This window comes from Ambystoma mexicanum, chromosome 7p (assembly GCF_040938575.1).
Source record: "Ambystoma mexicanum isolate Mex_15411 chromosome 7p, UKY_AmexF1_1, whole genome shotgun sequence".
In the NCBI taxonomy this organism is placed as follows: domain Eukaryota; kingdom Metazoa; phylum Chordata; class Amphibia; order Caudata; family Ambystomatidae; genus Ambystoma; species Ambystoma mexicanum.
In genome coordinates, this window is record NC_090939.1 from 35,113,531 (window position 1) to 35,128,442 (window position 14,912).

Consider the following 14,912-nt stretch of genomic DNA (forward strand, 5'->3'; position numbering starts at 1 on the left):
TCATTTGGAGAGAGAGACCTGTTCTATGAGAATACTAGGATTCATTTTAACAATATTGGACATATCTCTTTTTGTAATTTACATGAATGTGGTGCCCCTGATGGTAGAGATAGGAGATTTTTGAAATAGGGGAAGTTTGTTTGAACCTATTAAAAATCACTTAAACTAAGGGATTAACATGCGCTTTTTAAATAATCGCAGAATGTAAATTATGCATAATGACTTATTAGATTTCGTAATTAAAAAAGCATGTACAAGCCTTGTTATAAGAATTTTTAATAACACGCACTACGCACAGGAGGACAAATGACATTGCGTGTAAAAATATATAAACAAATGAACACCATGCTTTACAGGTGGGATTGAAATCCAGTGACTTACGAGAGAGACTGTCATCTTGCACATCCACATATGGGGAACATTATAATGGATGGTAAGAGATTGTGTTCTAGATTTACAAATTGAATTTCGTTTTGCCTTTACCTATGAAACCATTTTCCATTAAAGTATTAGCAAATAATTCAACATTTAATGGACAGTATTAAGTAATCAGAAAGTTTCTGAGATATTTACCATGACTTTGGCATGTGACATTTAAACATGTTTGTTTTTAAGTTCCATTTGTAATTATTTCTTTTTCTCTTTTTTCTTTTTTTCTTCTTTTATTTTCATTTTTATTTTTCAACTTCCCTTATAATCCGACCTGTATCCCTCCTCACTCTGTCTGTATAGGGAAAAAATATTTTGTGTTCTTTTATATAACTTTTGATATCTTGGTTCATCATTGATTCAGTGTTTATGATCATGCCCCCTTTTGAGAAAGGCTCTGGTTGAGCCAAAACACATGTCACGCTGCACTTTTTAGGTGGGATTGAAACCCAGTGACTTACGAGAGAGACCGTCATCTTGCACATCCACATATGGGAAACATTATAATGGATGTGTTTATGATTATGCCCTGTTTTGAGAAAGTCTCTGATTGAGCCGAAACCTGTGTCAATAAAAAAGGGCTCTCCTACGGGAGATACATGAATTGATACTTTTATTCATAGTTGTCCTATTATTTCTAACAACCAACAAGTGTGGCGCAGTCACCGTGTGAAAACCTAGTACAAATTTTACTAAAAACCTCAGAGGTGAGGTAGTGGTTCCTCCGGCATTGTCTTCACACCGACGCAACACCTGCAAATTGCAATTTTTCTAATAAAAGGGCGCAAGACCGAAGAGGTTGACCCCCAAAAACGACCTCAATTTTGACCACAGTTGTATTTATATGACTTGTGCACCTGAAGAGTATGCGCATGGGGGGGAGGTTTGCGATCAGTGTTCAGGGTATGGGTGCCAGTAAAAAGGAATAAGCCATATGTGGACGTAAAAACTAGGGAGTGGGAGCGTAGAAACAATAAAGAGTTTGTTACTGTAGAAGTAACGAAATGGGGGAATGGTTGGAGGGTGCAGCCCCCCTCTCACCCTAGGATCTTTAAAGTGAGACAAGTGGCATTCGAGGTACTGATGAACCAGGCGGGAGGGGGGACAGTGAAAGGGACGCCTTCCCGTCAGGCAGGATCCTATGCTAATATAATCAATTATAATGTATTAATTGTCTCTGGAGGATAGCTCAGGGGCAACGTGCTTGCCTTGGAAGCAAGACGACACAGAGCAACGCAGGTTCATTCCCCGGGTCCGTGCTTAGAAACCTCTGGGAATTAAGCGCGTTATAAATAACCTATCATATTGTGTGGCCCAAGGTGCGGGCGGCATTGCTATGTTGGGTAGATATTAATAATCCCAGATAGTAGAGAAGGCTTGTGCTGTAACATGCACTAGGCACAAATCCACAAGGTTACAGAAATCCCCAGTCATGCCCAAGCTCGCATGAGGACAATTTGCACCCCCACCCGCCGCACAGTTTATTCTTTTTTCTTGAAAGTGTTGCAAAGATGTATCTTTCACCCAAAAGGAATGTGCCCCACAAGGCCACGATCAGAGGCTGGCGCCTGGTGTGCATTTTATCTCACTTTGGCCAAAGCATGATCCGGCCCATTCCCAAGTGACCACGAGTTATAGCCCATATAACTGACTGAGCCCTTAGATCCCTGAATTCCATGACACCAGGTGTCAGTCTCGAAATGCTCAAAGAAGATGGACATGGTGCATTTTTGAAGGGACAATCATGTGATTTGTATTTCAAGGTGCTAGGACGGCTCCATTATAGTTTAAAACGAGGGCGGAAACCTTGGAGACAGATGACGCGGAGGAAGTGAGTGAAATGTGTGGGTGAAGGTTATAGTGCCCTGGAACCTCCGATGTGTCTGTTTTGTAGCCTGTCAAGTGCACAGTATGAGTTAAATGTTAAAAGGTATTTATACTGTGCACGTCACCAATGGAGTTAGTCCCCAGGCGCTCAGGCGGATCTATAAAACAAGAAGGCGGGCGGGTTAGGTTAGTCGGGTGAAGAGGAAGTATGAAAGTGAGAGAAGTGGTGTGCAGTTGGTGGCTACAGTTCGGTGTTCACTGTATGCTGAGTTTTGGTGTGAATATCAGACCGATGCAAGACCTCGTGTGCTGTTGGTGTGGTTTATGTGTTGTTTGTTTGTTGTTGTTGCAGTGTGGTGAAGAGCGTGCGGTTTGCTGGACGAGAAATGGTTGTGTGGATTTTTGGGTGCATTAGGTATGCAGATTTGAGCTTGAGTTAGTAGGTTATATATCCTAGTCCTTGCAGATCTTGTTCTATTTAACTAGCATTCCTGTAGATAAGCTTAATTGCCACTTTCCTTTCTTGTCCATCTAATAGTTGAGATTGACAGCGTGGCGCATTCCCGGCTGTGTTGTATTTGAACTTAGTGGAATGGGACAGGGTGTGTAATCCCCTCTCTGGTAATAGTGCTGTACATTAGCAATCCCCTACTGCCTTGCTATCTATTCCCTTGGTGGTCTGTTGGTGCTTGTGTGTAATTTGGAGGCCCGGGTGCTATTGATAAATCGTCCTCGTCATTCCATCCTGGACTAGCTGTGTATTCAATCTTTAGTTTCATTCTGTTGGAACTATCTCTCAGTTGGTAATTTTGGTGTGTCGTAGAAGGTCTTAGATTCTGTTTGTAGTAGGTTGCTTAGTGGGATCCAGGATCGCTTTCTTCACTCATCATTGTTTCAGCTGTGTATATACCCCAGAGGGCGTTCTTCTAGTTATGCAGTGAAGAGCCAGGGTTTTCGGAATAGTAGGTGATCTTGTGTTATGTCTGTTCTCTGGTAAGTCGTTCCAGGTTTTTGGTGCGAGGTGAGAGAAAGAAGATAGTCAGAGTTTTCCTATGTTGTAGGGTAGGGTTTCAGTTCCAAGCATATGTTGTTGCTTGATCTGAGTGTCCTTGTTGGGTGATGTAGGCTTAATTTGTCTCTCAGGAACTCTGCGCCTTGGTTGTGGATTGCTCTGTGCGTGATGCACATTGATTTGAATTTGATTCGCTGTTTTATTGATAGCCAATGTAGTGTTTTAGAGCGCTAGTGTGATGTGTTCTCTTCGGGGTAGCTTGAGGAGCAATCTGGCTGCTGCATTTTGTATGCCTTGTAGATTTTTTACAAGTCGTTCAGGCATACCCAGGTACAGGCTACTGGTGTAATATACTCTGGACATGACAGGAGTGATGACGGTAAATTTTCTGTTGGCGAATGACAGGAATGGTTGGTTCCTTTTTACTGCTCGCAGGGGAAAGAAGCATTTCTTGAGTAGAGCATTTACATGTGGCTCTGGAGTAACTTTGTTGTCCATCAGGACACCCAGGTTTTTTACAGACGACGATGGGGCTGGGGTTGTACGGAGTTCCCTTGGCCAAGGGATGTAGTGGTTGTTTTTTGTGATGATCATTATTTCTGTTTTGCATGGGTTGAGTTTGAGATAGGAGAATTGCATATATCACAAAGGCAGTTGTATTTTCCTCTTGATTGTCTTGTATTTTGTAGACTATTTGTGTATCATCAGCGTAGTTGCAGCAAGTGAGGTCGTGTCTTTTGATGATCTTGATTAGTTGAGATAGGTAGATGTTGAATAATAATGGGGAGAAGGATGATCCTTATGGTACTCCGCATGTGGATTCTCTTGGGTTGGATTTGAAAGGTTTCATTGTAAAGACTGGAGGGGGGTATCTGTACAACTATAAAGGAAAGAGTACCTGTAGGGCCTTGCAAAACATAAAATCAACACAAATGATTCAGAACATGAACTGCATCCAAACATAAGAGTATGACAAAATACAAAATGTATTACAAAAGCAACAATAGAGGGTTACATAGGCATCATATCAGTTATAAAAGCCTAGATCAATGTGATCAGATCAGTGGGGTTAGTATGTGAATGGAGAAAATGCTCCAACAACAAACAATTGAATTATCATGGTCCATCTAAGGGGCTAAAAATTGCTGCCGCCCCAATGGCAAAGACTGTGAAAATCTATATCTTTGCATTTACCCCCTTTCATGACGAAATTTCAGCAACATGTGTGTTTCAAAACATAGAAAGTTGAAATAGAACTTTTTGCTAATTCAATTGTTTGTTGTTGGAGCATTCTCTCCATTCACGTACTAACCCACTGCTCTGAACAAATTGATATATTTGGTAACGTTGGACGAGCAATCTAGGCTTAAGCTCTCAGGAGGAGATGCAGGCTGTTTCTTAAGTACAGTGTAGTCCCCAAGCACCCACAAAGGAATGTCCACACACACTGTGTACAGAGGGGCGGGGTTACACTGACGGGCCCATAGATCAAAGCGCACCCTCTGGTACCTGTAAAACAAGATAGCTGCACCATGTGAGGAGTGGGGGTGCAGGATTCACTTACTCCAACACAACTCAATAATGAGGACTCAGTAATTTGACAAAGGGAAGTCCGTTTAATGACAAGTACATCAAACAGCGAAACAAATGGAAATCAGCAGCATTGCGATCACCTGTCTCGCTCCAACTTCCACGAACTTCATTCAAACAGCCACTTTTATAGGCAAAACTCGTCATCACTGACAAAGGAATGTCCACACACCATGTTAGTGATAACACAGTTCGTTATATAAATTAGGCTTTGATTATGTACACATACAACAACACACTTTGTGCTCAGGCAATTCTAAAATGATAAATATATACAGTCTCTATGTGGTACCACAATTACTTCTTTGATTCTATTAAAATACATCAACTGTAGACCGTTTCAAATGGCATACAAATCAAATAGCAACAGGTATCAACCATAGCCCCTAACACCAGGCACAGTTCTGTCTGAGGATCTCCCCCCCCTAGCTGGGCAACCTGTAAATAATGCAATTTAACAAGCCCAGTCCATATATTGTTCAATATAGTCTTGGTTCCCTCTAAAAAAGTTCTACTACCCCAATGTACCTGGTAAAGCAGATTTCTTCGATGGGTCATCGACAGATCCTTCTTGAGTGAGCCACGGATCGTTGATAGTTCTCGAAGGTGAACCTTGGTGTCAAGAGTCCTCGATGAAAAGAGTTTGATGGCGTTGAGGCAGCAACTTCGGTCCTGGTGGGGCTCGTCGACGATCGGTCGTGGACATCCTGCAAAGACGAGGCGTGCGGTGCACCTTGACTATAGTTCGGTGCCGCAAAGAGGCAATGAAGAACTTTGGCCCAGCAAGGGCGTCGAGTCGTCGGCGTCTTTGTGGTCTTCGTGTGGTGGGAAACCCACCGGCGGATTCTCCTTGGTTCGTCAGCGACCTTGACTTTCTCCAGTGGGATAACGCGGTTGGTGATGATGAGCAAGGGAGTCCTTGATTCAAAGTGATCTAAGGCAAAGGTGGAATTTTGCGGCTCTGGTCGTCGGGGGCAAGGCCTCAATTGGTCCCCGCTTCTGGGCAACACAGCTTCGATGGGCTTCAAGCGGATACAGCAAATCCTCCGAACCCTGATCGACAGCAATGGACTTGGATGGCTTTGATGTCCAGGTGCTTACTTCCGAGATTCCTCAGCGGTCCCTGTCTCCGGTCAACAGTCTTTTGAAGGCTGGCTTCCAGGGCGCTTCGGCGAATGTTAGCGGTCTGCACAATGTTCCCTTGTAGCTCAGGAAGAGGTCTCCTAGCCAGGTCCTCTCTCAGTTCAGTCCTCGACAAACTTGACAGCTTTCAAAACGGGTTGAAGCAAATGCAGCAGCAAGTCTTCTTCCAGCTGGGCTTCAAGAATAAGCAGCAAGTTTCAACTTCAGCTTCTGAACGATTTCCTTCAGTGAGAGGTCCCCCGATATACTGTTTGGTCTCTCATTCATTCTGCTGGGTCACACTCAGGTAACCAATCACTCAGAAGGGCATTCATGCAGGCAGGCAGGCAATCAGGCTCACAGTACATTCCGCCCATTCACTTCCGTCCAGACACTCACAACAAGGAATGTGTATTGGGACAAGTACCCAGCCATTCAGCACACCACACTGCATTCATACCAGTTTCGGGCAGGGCTGACTCAGTCTTTGTGTCACATACCAGAAACCAGACACCCATAACATGAAATGCATATTGGTCACACACTCCATTTACCCAAGTCCCACCCCAAGAATGTAACCACAACATACAGTCACTGGGAAGGCTCCAGCCAGTCTGGCCTGGACTTTCCCACAATACCATATATGGAACTTCCACCCAACAGCCAGTCAGGGGAAGGGACTTAGTCAGGGCTTCCCGGGACTTCAGGAAAACAAGGTAACAGGCAATAGAAAGCAAGAGGCCACAGGGGCCATCTTGTCTCCTATCAAGAATCAACTGATTCCAATGGCAGGGCCTGGGGATCCTAAAATGGAGGATACTCACAGTACCTGTCGAATTCAGCATGGAGTTGCCACCAGCCCATACCCTGCTCTGTGGGACACACACAGGTGCCCAAAAACATTCACTAGGGGTACAGGGTTGTACCACAACCCAGGGGTGCCATAAGGGTATCCTAGTTGTCTGTACACCAAACCAAAAAGAGGAAGAGCTGCACTGCCAGGAGTCCCACATGGACTCCTGAGCAGAAAATAACAGAACTCACATGATAAAAGGACTACAGGAAAAGGACATGGAGGCCCTGTCCCTCCAATGCATTTCCAGCATCACATTCATCCATATGGTTGTTGTTCTGTTTGTTAAGAAGGATTTGATCCACAGTAGGACATTCTTGGTAATTCCCAGGCCTTCCAATCTCATGATGAAGATGTTGTGGTTAACTATGTCGAATGCTGCAGAGGGGTCTAGAAGTATCAAGACAGTACTGTTGTCTGAGTCTGTGTTTGCTTTTAGGTAATCCCATATTGAGGGGAGTGCGGATTCCGTTCCTCTCACTGGTCTGAAACCTACTTGTGCCTGGTCTAGTAAGCAGTACTCTTCTATGAATTCTTGGGTAGTTTTGTATATGTACGTTTCAAGCAGTTTAGCTGGATACGGGATGTTGGAGATGGGTCTGTAATTGGAGAGGCACTCTACATTTCGCACTGTATCTTTGAGTAGCGGCCTGATATACACTGATGTGAAGGATTGTGGCACTTTCCCTGTTGAGATTGAAAGGCTGAAGACATTCCTGTGGTGTTCCTTGTTTGAGGATTGATTTGTATATATCCGGGGGCAGGGATCTGCAGAAGAACCTGTTTTGTTGCTTTGATTTACAAGTTTGACAAAAGTCTCTATTGATATTTTGGTGAAGCTACAGAGTTTGTTTGGGCGTTCCTCTTAAGTGTAGTTGGGTTCTGTAGTCTAATTGCAAGGTCTGCTTTGTATGGTTTGTTGGATGGTAATGATTTTTTTTTTGAAGTGGTCTGCTAGGTCATTGAATAGTTTATTTAATGATATTGGTATGTTGTTGCAGCCTGGTGGATTTTTTATTTCATTTATGATTTTGAAGAGTTCTTTTCGGGTGTTTGGTGCTTTGAAGATTCGGTTGTTGTAGTATTTCCTTTTTGTATGAGCGGATATGTTGTATGAGTGGATATGTTGTTGAAATTTCAATTTCTTTCCACTGTCGTTTTTGATCCTCCATTCTATTCCAGTTTTTGTTTTTTTCTTTTCATGGCGCTGAGTAGTGGGGTGAACCATTTTGCCGTTGCTCTTTTGCATGAAGGGGTGAAAGGTTGAAAGGTTTTTCTTTGGTGATTTCGTCGATCATTGATGTGAAGAAGAGCAAATTTTCTGTCTAGGTCAGAGTCTTCCATAGTTGTTGCATGCAGTTTGCTGAGTTCCAGAAGTTCAATTAGGTTGGAGTTTTTGGTTCTCCAATTTCTTTTCATACTGATCAGTGGTTTATCATGTTGCTTGTTTATTGGAGTGGTCAGTGTGATTATGTAGGGAATGATGAGGTGGTCGCTCCAGAGTATTTGAATTGGTGGTGCCATGGTAATTAGTTTATTGGCGAAGATTGCGTCAAGTGTATGCCCTGCCATGTGGTTTCCTTCTTTGACTAGTTGTTGTAGATTCATTGCTGCTAGTTGGCTGGTTAGAGATTTGTGTGGTTGTGGTTTCATCATCGAACCAGATGATTATACTCGATGGCTAGGTTGGTGATATCTTCCGTGAAGGCATCTACGAAGGTTGCATAGAAAGTTGGCGGTCTGTATATCAATATGAATTTCAGGTTTGTTTTGGGGTTTACTGATAGGCGTAGGATTAAGGGCTTGAATTTATCAATGTTTAATGGGTCTTCCAGTTTGATAACCAGGTGTTCCTTGTGGATGATTGCCAGTCCACCACCTCTTTTGGTTTTCCTGTTTGCTTGGACCTATTTGAAGTTATTAGGCAGGCAGTTGTTGAGGGTGATCTTGTAATTGTCATCTAGACAGGTTTCAGTTACAAATAGGATGTTGATACCTCCGTCACATAGGCGGTCATAGATTTCGGTGCATGTTTGGAAATTGACCTTGCGTCGGTCGATTAGATTGCAATGATCTTTTCGGTGTGGTTTTGTTTATTTGTTGTGCCTTGTTTTGGTTTGTTCAATCGGGCTGCTTGTGTATTGTTGATTGGATGAAGATCAGCGAAGGCTGCTTCTTCATTGATTCGGTCTGTTAGGTTAGTGCTTGGTTTGTTGACTAATAGAGCTTTGTCATCCTGTATGGTGTGTTGTGGGTATCAATAGTCCCCTTCTGTACTTGTGATGTATGGAGTGAGGGGGTTGAAATCTTCCCAATCTCTTCTCGGGTACCCTCTTTTTTTTTCCGGCTGGGGATTCTTTGCTTGTCTCGAGAGATCAGTGTTTTTGAGGTATCGAGGCTCTGTGGTTGTTGTTGCGTGGTACGGTGTAAAATATAAGAATTTTTCTCTTACTATGTTTGTTCTGTTGATAGCAGTATTTGGCGGGGTGTGTTCTACATTCAAGGCCGCTTCTACTGGAGGCAGTAGAATTTGTGTATCCGTATGAGTTGTTCCATGTTCCTGCTTGCTTTGCAGGCGTCCATTTGTGCGAATTGGTCTTGGTGCAGAGCTTGCAGGGCAAATGGTCGTCTGTCATTGTAAAGACTGGAGGGGGTGTCAGTACTCCTGCTCTCTATATGGCAGAGGAGAGGCACAGAGGACCCCAGCCAACACTCACTATTATTGGTAATGTGGCGAGCAATCAAGGCTTAGCTCTCAGGAGGTGATGCAGGCTTATTCTTAAGTACAGTGTAGTCCCCAAGCACTCACAAAGGAATGTCCACACACTGTGTACAGAGGGACGGGGTTCCACTGACGGGCCCATAGATCAGTTCGCACCCTCTGGTACCTGTACAACAAGATAGCTGCACCATGTGAGGAATGGGGGTGCAGGATTCACTTACTCCAACACGACTCAATAATGAGGACTCAGTAATTTGGCAAAGGGAAGTCCGTTTAATGACAAGTACATCAAACAGCGAAACAAATGGAAATCAGCAGCATTGCGATCACCTGTCTCGCGCCAACTTCCACGAACTTCAGTCAAACAGCCACTTTTATAGGCAAAACTTGTCATCACTGACGTCTAACTCTACAAAAATTGTCATGCAATCTAATTGGTTAGGAAAGGTAACTTAAGTATAGGTGTTATATCTGTATATGACAACAGAGCATGCGGATTGGGTAACTCTTATCGGGTGGGCGTCTACGCCCATCCCTCTACATCACACGCGATTGATGTCACTTCAAGTACGACATCCTATTGGTTACAGTGTCTATAGGACCCTAGATTACACAGTCAATTGTGATTGGGCGGGTTACACCCCTAAACATAAATCTCCACTTTAATTAACAGCATGCAGAATGGACACCCAGGTGTCTAGTGCCCCAGGATTCACCCTGCCTCCTTTCCATCAATAAGTATTTTAGGGCGATGGGTCAATTAGTTGGCTGAGGATGGCCTCGAAACTGTAGTCTTTTATCGGGAAAAGTTATGGCATCCTAGGGTTCTGGATGACATCAGGCGGTGGTACGTCTTCGCGCCTGGCTGATCACGTGTTAGTTCACCATGAATCTGCTTCAGTTTCCAGCTTTTATTGTATTTAATTCTCCTTTCGGCCCCACCACCTGCCTGGGCCTCCTTATCTTGACCTTCACAGGGCAGCCTGGTATGCTCTGAAGTTTTGATTTTTCTTAGCTGAAACTCTCCTCCCTTTCTTAGGTTGACCTCGATTTCCCAGGCATGAGCCATCCTTTGTTGAGTTTCGATTCCGCTCTTTCTCCGCGCTGGCTGGGATACGAAACCTGGCCTGTTAGGCCTCAGCCGCCTGGGTGTACTTCTGCTTTTACAAAATGGAGTCACACTTGTATAGCGTGCCTTATTGAGGTAGATATATGGTTGGCGCATGCCGCTCTTTTCTTCTACTAAGCATTGCAAGCAGTATCGTTTTCTTAGCGTCTTGCGTTCCAGGCCTATTTACACGCGTTCACTGGTTAGATTCTTCCATCTTGTTTTACAGCATTGTTTCTTCTTTCGTGTCTCTTATATCTGTTTTCGTGGCTACTCGCACTGGCATGTTAGCTTTGGATTCTTGTTTACGTTAATTTGCGAGTCTGCCCGGGTCTTTGTGTTATTACCAATGCTTTCCATCAAGGCTCTTTGTGTCTCCTCCTGGACGGCCTGTAGATACTCTGCATTTCGTATCAACTGCTGGTATGGTTGTCTGATGGAATACTGTGCTGCCCAGGGCTGTCTAGTTATGGGCGCTTCAACAGGTAAAGCTCTTCTGATGTACACTGAGCATAGTCCCAGTGCAGCTCTCTGTTGGTTCATCTGCTCCTCATACATCATATACTTTGGTGAGTATGTTCCTGGTACCTCGAAAAAAGGGGCAGGGGTGCAGGCCATGCCTGGGACCTCCTCTACACTCCACCCTCTGGTCAGTTCATCGACCACTTCTGCTTTTTCTTTTGTGTTTACTTCTTTGATTCTTCAGTGTCTTGTTCGTCGTCTTCAGTGTTTGTACAAGATGGGGTGAACGTGTGCATATTTGGAGTCTTTATTTTTATCACACCTTTCAGACTTCCTGCTGTTTTCACATGTTCGTCCTTGTTCCAGGTCATTAGCTGGCATTGTCCATTTGGGCTACAGTAGATCAATTTTCCTTCATACTTTCTTCGCTTCCTGGGATATGTGAACTTTGTTCCTTCTGGTGCAAATTCATTGGATTTCACAATGTTTTTTATTTCTTCATCAGTCAGGTCTCTGGGCTTCCATCCTGGTTCGACATCGACCATAATTTTCATCCCATTGGCTTTCTTTGCAGTTTTCTGGCACTGTGCGATGATTATTTTGATAACACAGAAACCCAGTAGTATTATTACTAGCAGGGCTCCCAGAAACTTGAATATATCCGCCATCCATTGTGGGACCCATGAGAATAGGTTCCCAAACCAGCTGTCATCGTCCACTTCATCCGTTTCATCTATCATCTGGTTCTTTAGATTTGTCAACATACCTATGGCCTCTGTTAGGGTTCCATTTTCTTCATCATGCAATGGTATAAATGTGCAACACGATTCTCCGATTTTTGCGCAAACACCTCCATCCATCGCTGTGATCATGTCAAGCACATATCTGTTCTGGAGGGTCATCAGCCTGACTGCTCTTAGTTCTTCTTTGATCGCGTTGAATCCTTTTATGGTGGTGTTGATGGACTGCAGTAACTCCCATCTGGTTATCTGCAACCACTTAGTGTTTGCACCAACTTGGATGTGTGGCAAGAGTATTGTTGTGAATACTGATGAGTTTAGGCTAAACAGCCTGTGTTCGTAGGGGATTGCATAGAATGCTTCCTCCGATTTGGCAGAAAAGTAGTTTTCTCTCTTTATCCTAGATATCAGTTCCACAGATCTTTTCGTTAGATGAGCATCTGCTTTCGGGAAACTGTCCAAATTCGGGTCATTTTTTGGGATCACTAGTGCGGGAATGTGGACATTCACCAGTATACATATGCCTCCCCAGTTCTTTGGTAGTCTTATATATGCCTTGGATCCACATGCCAAGTAATGGTCCATAATGACTGCAGTTCCGTGTCATTCCTAGGGCTTCATATATTCGTCCGCAGTTTTGATTCTCCCCCATCTTCCTCGTGCCATTACTTCTGAAGCATAGCTTTGGATTTTCCAGTGGTACTATTTGCAGGGGCCCTCCTCTATCTTCGACCCATGTTAACAGCTTTACCAGTTTTGGCCACAGAGGTTTACATAATCTCTGTGAATTCTCTATTGCTTCTTGGCAGGCTCCAAGGACCATCCAAGCTCGACAGATCACTACTCCTTCTTCTCATCCGTCTGGGGAAACCAGTTCCCCAGAACTGCATTTGGCCTCTGTTCTTCCAGACTTGAGCTTCTTCTGCTGTTTTTCCTTGGACGTTCAATCTCGGGTTTATTTCCCATCTTGTTCCTGATCCTTTAACGCCAGGGTTCTAGTAACTGATCACGTGATTTCTGGTATGCTCCCTGTTTCTTGTTTTAATGTCCTGTACATAGCCATCTTCATCTGGGTAATCCTTTTCGGTGGCCCATATCAGTGAGGCGTCTCTCCCCATAAATTGTCCTCTGGTGTTGCACATTGCTACGTGTGACATGCAGTGTGCTGTAGGGACATCAATTTCCACTGCCACAAAGATTTTGGATTTGCCCATACTGTAAGGTAGGAGTGTACAGACAAAGTATTCCCCTTCTGACTGCCTTCTTCCAACTTCCTTCATGTGTTGGTACCAGATATTATTTCCGAGATGGGCTGTGCTGTCCAGGTAATCGTTTAGTTATTGTCAGTTTCATGCAGGCTTCTCTTGATCCTTAATGTTTTCTATAGTTTGCTATGACTATGTCTCTAAATGCGTCTGTGCTGCTTTTCCACTCTGGCAGTCTCTCGGGCACGATCTTCGGTGGAGCAGGTTTCATTACCTGTACCGAGGTAGTAGGAGAAAGTTTTGTGTTTCTTTTCCTTCCCTCATATAATATTTTGTAGACCTCCTCCAACCACCATTGGCTCACCAACTTCCCAACGCGTGGCTGTGTCGTAGGCCTGGTGCTTGTTCCTTGCGTTGGAGCTGGCGTGCTTGTTATTACAGTCTCTGTGGCTTTATTGTTCAGCTCTTCATGTAGCATCTTTGCTCTAACTATGAACGGGAACAAATTGACTATCAGCGCTTGTGTTTTCTCTGCGAGTTCCTTCGTCGCTGCTTCAGTTCCTTCGAGGGCTTTGGTTATTCCCTCTCTTTGGTTTTTCACTTGATGCTTCTTGGTCATTTCCACTATTTTCCAAGATTGGTTGCTGGGTAGGCCGTCTCGTTTTTTTGTCTGCCATCGTTGGAGGTTCTGTAGCTATTGACACTTGCCCTTGTTCGTGTGCACTCAGTGTGTGGGTGCGTGCCGTGGTCAGTGCTACATTTTCATTCATTCCGTGCTGACCCTGTCTCCAGCCTTTCTCTTCATTCATCACCTCAAGTGTGTATGTGTCACTACTCATTACATTCAATTTTAGTTAATTTGCTTTGCCATCAGCTTTTCTTGGAACTGGGATTACTATATATGGTCTGGGTGCTTTCGTGGGACCCAGGCATCAATATCTGGTGGATGCACTGACATTGGGACGCTTTGTGCACCAATAAAAAATGCAGTTCTGATAGTTAAGGACAGAAACACAACGATAATTACTATGCAAATACACATTATAGTCTTATACGATAACTGGCAGCATTTCCTTCCAGGGAAGCGGGGGCGCCCCTCTGCCAGCAGTAAAACCAAGTTACTGATCTTAGCCCCCATTTCCACCAAGTCCATAGTCAATGGTTTATTTCTTTTCTTATTCTGATCTCGCTGCGCTAAAGTTCGTTTATTACTTAAAGTGACGCGTGCTTCTCGAGTGTCCCCCCTCTTGCGGGTACTGACGGTAGTCTCTAAATATGGAGTACAGTTCTTTTTGCTAGACTATGGAAAAAGGTTAGACTAGCATCTCTGGCACATCACATTCATTATGCATATCTATAATAGGTGAGTTCCCAGTGCACCCCTCGAATTTGCTTAGGTCGTGAGGACATGCTGGAACCTGTTCGATGTGAAACCAGGAAAAGATGGAACTGCTAAAAAAAAAAAATCACACAAAAATAGAATACCGTAAAAATAAAACAAAAATAAAAAATAAAAGTAGCCATGGAAAATAAAAATAAGAACAGAAAATTGAAGAAAAACTAGAAGCACCCCCAAACAAGATGGTGCAATCCTCGTTTTTGCTCCTCTCGATCTGTCCCTTGGCGGAAAGATGAAGAACTGTGTCTTTGTCCCCTCGATTTGTCCCACGGTGGAAAGATGGAGAACTGTGTCTTTGTCCCCTCGATCTATCCCACCGAGTAAAGTCTCACTGGAACCTCCTTAGGTATTCTCGCTGGAAGTTAGATAGCTCTACCTGGAGCATAATACCATGGAGAAGTGTGCCCATAGGAGCAAGGTTGGCTGGATCTCTAAGGAAGGTG

The 14,912-nt window shown here is 43.9% G+C and overlaps 1 long non-coding RNA gene across 2 annotated transcripts in view; it reads left to right on the forward strand.

Annotated features, from left to right (window-relative positions):
• Positions 1–14,912, forward strand: part of LOC138526497 (uncharacterized) — a 283,317-nt gene that overhangs the window by 63,748 nt on the left and 204,657 nt on the right. For both annotated transcript variants that reach the window (XR_011283584.1, XR_011283586.1), the window contains exon 2: positions 357–433. This is a non-coding gene — a long non-coding RNA (uncharacterized lncRNA). The remainder of the gene's footprint in view (positions 1–356; positions 434–14,912) is intronic.